The sequence below is a fragment of the Neopelma chrysocephalum genome, unplaced genomic scaffold (genome assembly GCF_003984885.1).
Source record: "Neopelma chrysocephalum unplaced genomic scaffold, ASM398488v2 Primary Assembly neopelma1_96545, whole genome shotgun sequence".
Lineage (NCBI taxonomy): Eukaryota > Metazoa > Chordata > Aves > Passeriformes > Pipridae > Neopelma > Neopelma chrysocephalum.
In genome coordinates this window covers 916,648-925,590 of record NW_020925190.1, presented here as the reverse complement: position 1 = coordinate 925,590, position 8,943 = coordinate 916,648, and the positions used below count along the sequence as shown (strand labels likewise).

The window sequence follows — 8,943 nt, the reverse complement described above, 5'->3', positions numbered from 1 at the left end:
TTCCTTTATGCTTAATCGTGATATGGTGTGATCAACAGAAATTAGCTGCATAGATCTTCTTAAATCTCGTCACCAGCACACATAAAAATCAATTAGCGCAAAGCTAGGTTGTTTTCACCTGATATGAACTGATAACTCGGCAAGTTTTCAGCGTCAGCTTTGAGGCCCTGTAAAGAGCCCTGGCCAGATTTCCAAACGCTATCATTTGGAAGCACACAGTGCATTTTCCAGTTGGGTGAGGCTGACAGCAAGGCAAATGTCAGCAGAAATTATGAAGATGTCCAGTTGCAACTGTGGCTGTGCTGCATAGTATCTATATGTCACAGATAGGAAAATACATATAAAACCAGCATGCAAACACACAGAAAGCATGTGAAAGTGTACATTTCAAAGGTGTATGCTCTGGGTAGTCAACCAGTGTAACCAATAACTGACTCCTGAATTTGGTAAACAAAATGAACCACAAGTAATAAATGGGGAGAAATCCACAATTTTATTTAATCACACTCAACAGTACTCAGAGTCTGTTACCATGACTCCATCTCTTTTAATTCTGACAGCCATGTTTTATTTATTATAGGCACTGACTGTACATTTGAATGGAGGACTATTTCTGACTTCGGGAAATATAATGAGTTGCAACTGTTTCACTAAAATCATAGCCACTTGCATGGCAATTCTAATTCCAGGGAGAGGGCAGTACTTAAACCAGTGTGTGCATGCTTATAAACAGCAAATCCAGTGCAAATTACACAGTGAAGTTTGCAGAGGGGCATAATTTGGTTCACAAGTAAATAAACAAACAACATTTGGTTCTCTCTGTGGCTACTAGAGTTATTATGAAAGTCCAAAACCAACAGTAATGCTTTTTATCATAAAATTATAACGCAAGAAAAAGGATTTAGATAATAGTAAGGGTTTTAATTGTATGTTTGTAAACTTACATGCAAGCTTTTCTTTATTTACAGCTTTAGTTTAAATACTATAGCTCATATAAAGCCCATATTCTCTTTTCCCTTCTCTCCTTCCATTCCTCCCCAGGTGACATACCATCAGATAATGCTGTGCTTGCCAGAAGGCCTGAAACACATGACAAAGTTTTACAAAAGCCATTGCTCCACACTGAATTTCAACACTTGGATCATTTACTGGGATGATAATGTGTCAAAGTACCATGGCAGTACTCCAGCACTGCCCTCATACAGTCACAAGACTTCCAATAACAGAGTTTCCTCCAACTTCTCCTTTAAGAAGGAACCTTAAAAAAGACATAACCAAAAAGGTAATTTGGGTGAACAAAATAATGTATTGTAAATTCCATCTCATATACTAAAGTAATTTCTTTCTTTTAAAGATGTTTCTACAACTGTTTACCTATGGGAAACCTAACAGATCTTCACCTTCTCCAGGCCACTCTATCGGTTCAAAGGAAAATTTGTCTGGCTCATGAAAAAAAAAAAGGATCAAAAATTCCTTCATCTTGGCATCTTGTATAAATATTACCAGTCCCTGTCCTCTGTTAACCTGCATTTTAGGTTGAAAAAACCTTCAATTCCTTTGGAAACTTCAGTAGAACCAGAAGTTGACCATCAACTGCTGAGTGCATGTTTGTTTTCCGAGTGTTTGTTGCATAGCATCTGGCTATTGACAATTTGTTTCCTCTGTAATACTTTTCAACTACATGGATTTTCATAAATCAAGCACCGAGACATTCCAGAGAGCAGCATGACTTACGATGAAAGAAAGCCTCTCTGGATGTGAGCAGACTATGGAAGGTAGAAAGTTGATGTTAGTTGATATTAGATCTCAATGTTTAGTTTGATTCAGGCTGTCTTCCACAATTTAGGTGAAAACAGTTAATATTAAAGTGCCTGTGTTGGACACCAGCAACTTAGAATGATAAAGAAATATTTCATCTATCTGCATGATAAAAAAAATGAAGGTGAAAAGATAATGACATGGGGAAAAATAAGACAGGAAAAGTCAGAAGTGGGAATAGAGGACTCATCTTCACAGTCAGAGTAAATAATATCAGATCATGGTAGGAACTCTTTTATCCCATCAGGCATCAAAAGTGTCTTTTTCCATTAAGGTAGTAGATGGTAGATCTTATCAAAGATTTGGAGAGGACACAGGAGTCCCATATGTTTCTAGAAGGCTTGCATGTGTATTCTCAAATAATACAAGATAGTCTCCAAGATCATCATCGCAAGTTCTATCAAAGAAAAATTACTATTCATCACCTTAAGAGCAATGGCTACCCAGGCAAAGGTTGATGGTTGGTATCCAGAATAATATGGTGTTTTGTGTAGCTGCAAAATGCTCTTTCAGAGCTTCATCTCCTAGAAGGACTGGGAGGTACCTTCATTTTCCTGCAGGTAAATGTCTGGAAACATATGGTTGGTGGGCTTGAAAGTAAGATTCAGGTGCAAATTTTGTAGTCAAAGGAGAATGGTACCTTAAGTTTGCAACTCAGTAAAGCACTTTGAAATTTTACATTATTTATGATTGAAAAGTAACTCAGGGAATTTCCTATTCCTGATAAGGTAAGGATCTGCAAAAAAAAAAGAGAGAACATGGCCTACATCCATGTTTTACTTCTATATCTACATGAATGACAGCATTTTCTGGGAGTAACTGATAAACAAGACAGCTAAATATGATGCGTACTTGTGGTATTTTATGCTTTCCATGGCTAATGATAACCTGGAAATTGAGAAAGCCAGCCAACCTAGTCAAACAAGCAAAATTTTAGTCAAAAGTAACAGAAATACTTTGCTCCACAATACTGAAAAGCAAATGTCACAAGTCTGAGTTTTTTCACAGCATCCTAGATGTTGCCTACTGCCATTTTTAACTGTGTATGAAACTCGAAAACAGTCTGAGCTCACATCACTTTATGGTAATACTCGGTCCCATCCATCTGTAACTCTGAAACCTACTAATAGCTCACTGCTGCTCCTGGCTACTTGGTGCAAGGGAAGAACCAACTTCTCTCTGATTATTCCTGGTCTTGGATCCAGGCTCTGGGTGCAGCCTTGGAGGGGCAAATGGGCTGTGTGGGACACATCTAGATCCACATTCTCATCTCATTTTCACAAGCGTTTGTAACTACCAACACACACAGAGATACACATACACCCCCAAAAAACCACAAGCATAAATACAGTGGCACAACTGCAAAGAGCATCTCCTAGTTATCATCAGTCAGTATGGTAACATGTGCTTTTGTTATTAGTATACTCAAAGGTATGACCTAACCACTGGGAAATCTGGGGTCTCCTTTCCTACAGAAAAGAAGACCACTTGAGCCAAGGAGGCCTGAATAGCTAATCTCAGGACAATGCTTTAAGTAAAACAATTCAATTCTTCAAAATCATGATTTTTTCCCCCACCTCATGGCAACCTCTGACCTCATGTCTGGAGGTGACAGATGAGGTGAGACAGAGCCATGGGAGAAGACTTGAGGATAGTTGCTGTCATGCTACAGCTAGCAGTCATTAACAGGCAAGTTTTACTCACAGGGAAATAAGAATTATTTCAAATCAAGAAAAATAAACACCAGAAAAATCAATTATGCAGAGTGGCTCACATAAAATATGAATGTGACCAAGGTTTGCAAGTCCGAAGGGAATCCAACCTTGTGAGCTTACTGCAGAAGAATGCAGGCCCCAGCTCCAAGGTCCTATAAAAGCGCTGAAAGGAAAGAGTAAAGTCCTTTCCAAAGGAAAGAACATTGCATTAAGGATTGCAGCCCACAACTTTTCATGCAGTCCTCCAGTACCAAGATGCTCACTGATTGTTGCTATCTGCAGTGCTCTTTATTTGTCCACTACAGGCAGAAGACTGGAGAAGCAAAAAGTGTTCCCTGGCAAGTACTAAAGTGAGACTTTGGTATACGGAAAAGAAACCTCTCCTGGTGTTTGTTTTGGCAGGAATGGTTTCAGCAGACACTATTACAGTCCTGCCTGCTTGCAAAGCAAAGCTACAGCTCACATATTATTAAAAACTCCAGGATTGATTGCTTTCCACCCAGCAGAGTTATTGGAGCTAACAGAACGCAAGCAAACCTGTTTGGTCAGCAAAGACTTTTTTCATTAAAAGATACAATAACATTTTCTTTGAATAGAGCAAGTTGGTTGGCTTAAAGCAAGGGGGAGAACAGGGTCCCTCTAAATGACAGTGCTGTGCATCAAAGTTGAAGCCCCATATCTATCCTTTTCAGTACTGGAATTTCCAGCAGCTGCACTGCCTCATTGCCAGACCTTGCACAAGTGAGTAGGGAGCCTGGGAGAGGCAGATGACCCCGGTATAGCATTAGAGCTGCACTTCATAGTAAGGCTGCTTCAAAATGTTGCTGAACCACAGCCAGTTAATTCCTTGCACATCCAGGGGAGCTACAGGGGTTGAGAGTACCTTATACACTCTAATCCAGTTTTGTGCCTATTAGAGTGAAGTGGCAACAGAGGCCCATGTTTCCGCAGCTTCCTAGTGGCTGGAATCTCTGGTTATCTATCCTACTTCCAGTCCCAAGTAGCAGGTCATGGATGCTGATGTAGGCTATCCCAATGCAGGCCTGCCTAGTTCTTGGCAAACCACTCTGGGATCTCACCCTGGACCTCTAAGCTTCCCCATGCTCTGATGGAGATGGGGCAGAGAAGTTTCTAGGGCTGGAGGAAAGTGTCCTTTCAGTTTTGCACAAGCCACCTGCCCCATGCCTCCTCTCAGACACAGGTAGCAATCTTAGGAGACAGTTTTCCCTCCAAGTCCTCCAGCATGCAGCATCCTCTGCTCACAGACTAAGGTGCTGAGCTTAGGATCCAGAAATAGCCATTCCATGTAAAGCATACAGCTCACTTACCAGCTCTGGTATATACGCTGCCATGTTGCCTTTATTTCATGTCAGTTAAAATATGCCTCACTGACCGATTATCCTGGAGTATCATACAGGGTGTAGTGTTAGTGAAACAGTGACATAAAAGAACAATATTCATCACGTGAATGAAAAAATCACAGTCTTTCTTGGTCAAACTTATCACAATGTTTATTTACCAATGTCAAATACTGAAGTGCTGCTTTTCTCCTGAAACATGTTCTTCACTCCGTGGCCTTGAAGCCAGAGTGTGTTGTGTTATTTTACTTTTTGATAGTCTGTACAGCTAAAGTGAGAGTAAATAATCGGTTTCCATTAGTTAGTATATCCTCAGAGAGATCGGTCTTTCTTTTATGAATGCAAAGGTCAAAATCAGAACCAGTGACCCAGAGTTTTTTTACACTTTAGGCCTATAGCTGGTAAGAACTCAAAACATCCATCTCTCACTTGCGCAAATAAAAGCCACTTCTGGAAAATGTATTTACCCATGTCTGTTCCAAACAGTTTTCTATGCAGGGATCAGATTCAGCAGTTTTTCAGACTGCATTACTGGACCATTACTTGCTTCCGAGATTTCTCCGTTTCTAGTGCACCAATAGCTGCCTCACTTTAGGAAATATTTTGCAGGTGTCACTGAAAGCCAAGATCCTCTTTGCACAGAAAGTCTGGGAGTAGCTGTATAAATCTGATAAAAACATCTCTTTGCACTCAGTGTATGCTGTGATTTACTGTCATTTTCTTGCCTATGTGAACTTCAAAAGACAAAGTAAGAAAAGGCTGACTGTTTGATATTAATCATTGAACAGAACCAAATCTTTTAAAAATCATACCACTACAAAACCATGAACTTTTTTGGTGAACTAGTGGAAAAGTTGCTGAAGAGTTATTTGCATTGATGGTTTAAACTCAGTACACCTCCCAGTCTTCTATTAATAAAAAAACCAAAACCCCAAGAAAACCAAACAGAACTCAGCAAGTAAAGTGATCTTGAGTCCCTGAAGTCAAGGAACAGGGATGCAAAGACTTTTAGGCATGTTAGAAACAATTATACAAGCACTACTTCAGCCCAGTATTTCTTTTTTTCCAGTACAATTACAGAGTTTCCAAATGAATACAGCAACAAAAATATTTCCATGTATTAGGATTCACAGAAGTACAAATTTCCTGTACTACCTACCCATATTAAAAGTAAAACCGGACAATTTCTTTGCAGGTGGCAAATGAATTGGTTATGGTTGTACAAACCTGCTAAAATACATGTTGTAAATTTTTTTTTTAAATATCAATAATTTGTATTTTTCATTGGCCCTTCCTACTCCCACGTGTAGAGGCATTCCCTCTAAGAGAAGAAAATTCTCACCAGTGTTCCTCCTGGAATATTTTATAATAAGAGACATGGCATCCACACAACCTCACTTCAAGCCACATAGAAGCATTTGGAAAGCTTTATGTCTTTAACTCTGCTGAGGTGCCTGGTTTGGCAGAGAGGGGCCCACGTGAGAGAAAGAATTCTTGTTACAAATTTAAAATTAAAATGGTTTTGTACTTTAGAGAGATAAAGAAAGCAGAGCTGTTCATTTCCATATTTCTCACTTTAAAAAAAGCCTTAAATGGATCATGTATTTTACAAAGAAGTTAGTCTGATCATAAAGTGGTTGAACCTGTAAGAATATTTTCATAATACAATTAAAATAGCCAGGTTGGAAGAATACAGGGCTTTCCCTGACCGAAAATTAAACAGGGACACATCCAAGAATTTTTATTTTTCACTTCTGCATATGCCAAAACAAATAACGATAGGACACTACTAATCCGTCTTGCTGAGCTGTCCCTTACTCTTGGAAGTGCCCCTATTCCAGTCCTCAACAAAAAAAGAAGCAATTAACCTGTGCTTAATAACACCACCTTCCAATGTGTGGCTCCCAGTATAGCCTATGCTGTTGTTCAGCGGCACAGGGAATGAAACTACCAGAGGCACTTTCTGGGTAAATCACTGCACATCCTGACCCCAGCATGGGCTCTCCTTACACAGAGACCCTCCAAGATTAGCATACCAGAAAGATGACCAGAGCTCATCATGTCTACATCTTCTAGAGAGCCTCTTGAGGCCTTGTTTCCTGACAGGGCTTCCCAGTATTTGGCACTGCAAAGTGCCACTCATCTACACCGCCCACCTATGTGAAGATCTTCTAAATGAAATCACAGTTCACAGGGAGGATGGCCACTGCTGTCACAGTGTGGATTTTTTGAGCCTTGTGCCATGATGGCATTACATATGTCCCCCATAAGGACAACTTTAGGCAAGTAGAAACCTGTACCAATTACAATAGGACTGAAAATGAAGAAATAAAAGGAGAGGAGTTTATTATCGAAAGAAAATGTAGAAATTACAGCTGCAGATACCAACAAAGGAAGCTAGGAGGAGGGAAGAACAGAGGTCAAATACCTTCACGTACCAAGCACGTTCAAGATAAGGAAGTGAAATAATACCCAAGGCGATAAGAAGAGTATGTAAACATCATAGGAAAATCAAGTCTGCTGACTCTAGACTTCCAGAAAATATTGGTGGAACCTGCAAATGATGTATGAGAGAAGCAACCGTCAAGCATGCTACTTCAGGAAACAGAGAGAGCTCAGCAGATGGAATATTCCATCTTCTGAGGCAGAGCTTCCTGATCTCCCTGCCAACCCAGAAGCTGCTCAGCAAAGCTCCCCTCACAAAGGCTCTCTGGTGCCTTTGCTGGAAGGCTATCGAGCCTCTGCATACATAGGGTTGTCATGTTGGGAGTGGAGTCCCTTGCGGACACCAGCAATAAAGTACTGAGCCTGCAGCAAATTGACTGAATGCTAATCCCCATTCTGGGGCACGTTCTCAGTGCTAGATGCTTTTAAGACCTCCCGTTCATTAAGAAGATATTTTTACTCAACTGGATTCTCCTTGTGCTCCAGAAGGCACCATTTCATCATCATGAGAACAGTTTTTGTGGGACGAAGAGAACAGGGAAAAGGTCTAGTGATGTACTGCCTGTATCAGGTAAAAAAGAACAGAGCAGGAGGAAGAACCTTCTCTCTGAAGCCTGAGTAGTGACCACAGAGCAGACACTGACAGTCACAGCACAAAGACAGTCATCTTAGGTGCTGTTGATATTGAGTCCACATTAAGACGCTGCCTTACAGTATGGAAGTTGACACATCTGCATGACCATGGCCTCTCTAAAGTCCCTGGGAGATTTGCTGTGAGGGTCAAGAATCTACTGTGTCATTTCCAAATGCCCAGATTGCCTCTTCACTGTCAGGGAATGACTAATGTAGAATAATCATTACCCTTCCCAGTGTTCTCCAGAGGTTAAAAATGAAGTAAAATACAAGCCAAGTGGAGTCATCAGCCACTGAACAATACAAAAGTTTGCATAAAATTTACTCCTTGGGGCTGTGGTGTCTCAAATAGTTCTGGGTTAAGCCACAGCAAACAGACATACCTGATTCATCATTTTTCTTAATGGTTTCCCAAGTAGTTTTATTAAACCTCTTCTACAAAATTACATATATTGCACAAGTTTTTCCTAATCTTGATATCCTTATTTCAAAAAACAGAACCTAGCTTCTCTGCTGATAAAGCAAATTGAAAGCTGTGAACCTTCCTAAAAAGGATTTTCTGGGCCAATTTCTACTGCCGAAGATTTGTAGTACATTAACCATTGCCCAGCTATGCAAACATTCTCAAAAATGAAGTCAAAAGCAAGATGTTCAAAAGTATTTAGTTTTCTCTGAAGTCAATGGCCAATTTTCTCATCCTACAGTTCTCAAACATTCACTTTCCTATAATTTACTTAATCTTCTCATTTACAGATGAACAGGTTATGTGAAAAGACTCTTCACAAAACATACTGTATGTAATTTTGCAATTAACATTCCCCATCAGTATTAAATGGTACAAAAAGGTCAAATTGGGTCCAAAATCTCTTTCACTAGAAACACAGTACTCCCAAGTCTGCATTTCAAACAGTGGAGCCACTTATACCTTTGCAGAGAAATAACTAAATATTACCCATGATGGATGATCAGTACAG

The 8,943-nt window shown here is 40.0% G+C and overlaps 1 long non-coding RNA gene across 1 annotated transcript in view; it reads right to left on the bottom strand.

The window, feature by feature from the left end:
* Positions 1 to 545: 545 nt before the first annotated feature.
* LOC113981447 overlaps positions 546 to 8,943 on the bottom strand; it is a 28,622-nt gene continuing 20,224 nt past the window's right edge. Inside the window, exon 2 of the long non-coding RNA XR_003538418.1 lies at positions 546 to 1,258. This is a non-coding gene — a long non-coding RNA (uncharacterized LOC113981447). The remainder of the gene's footprint in view (positions 1,259 to 8,943) is intronic.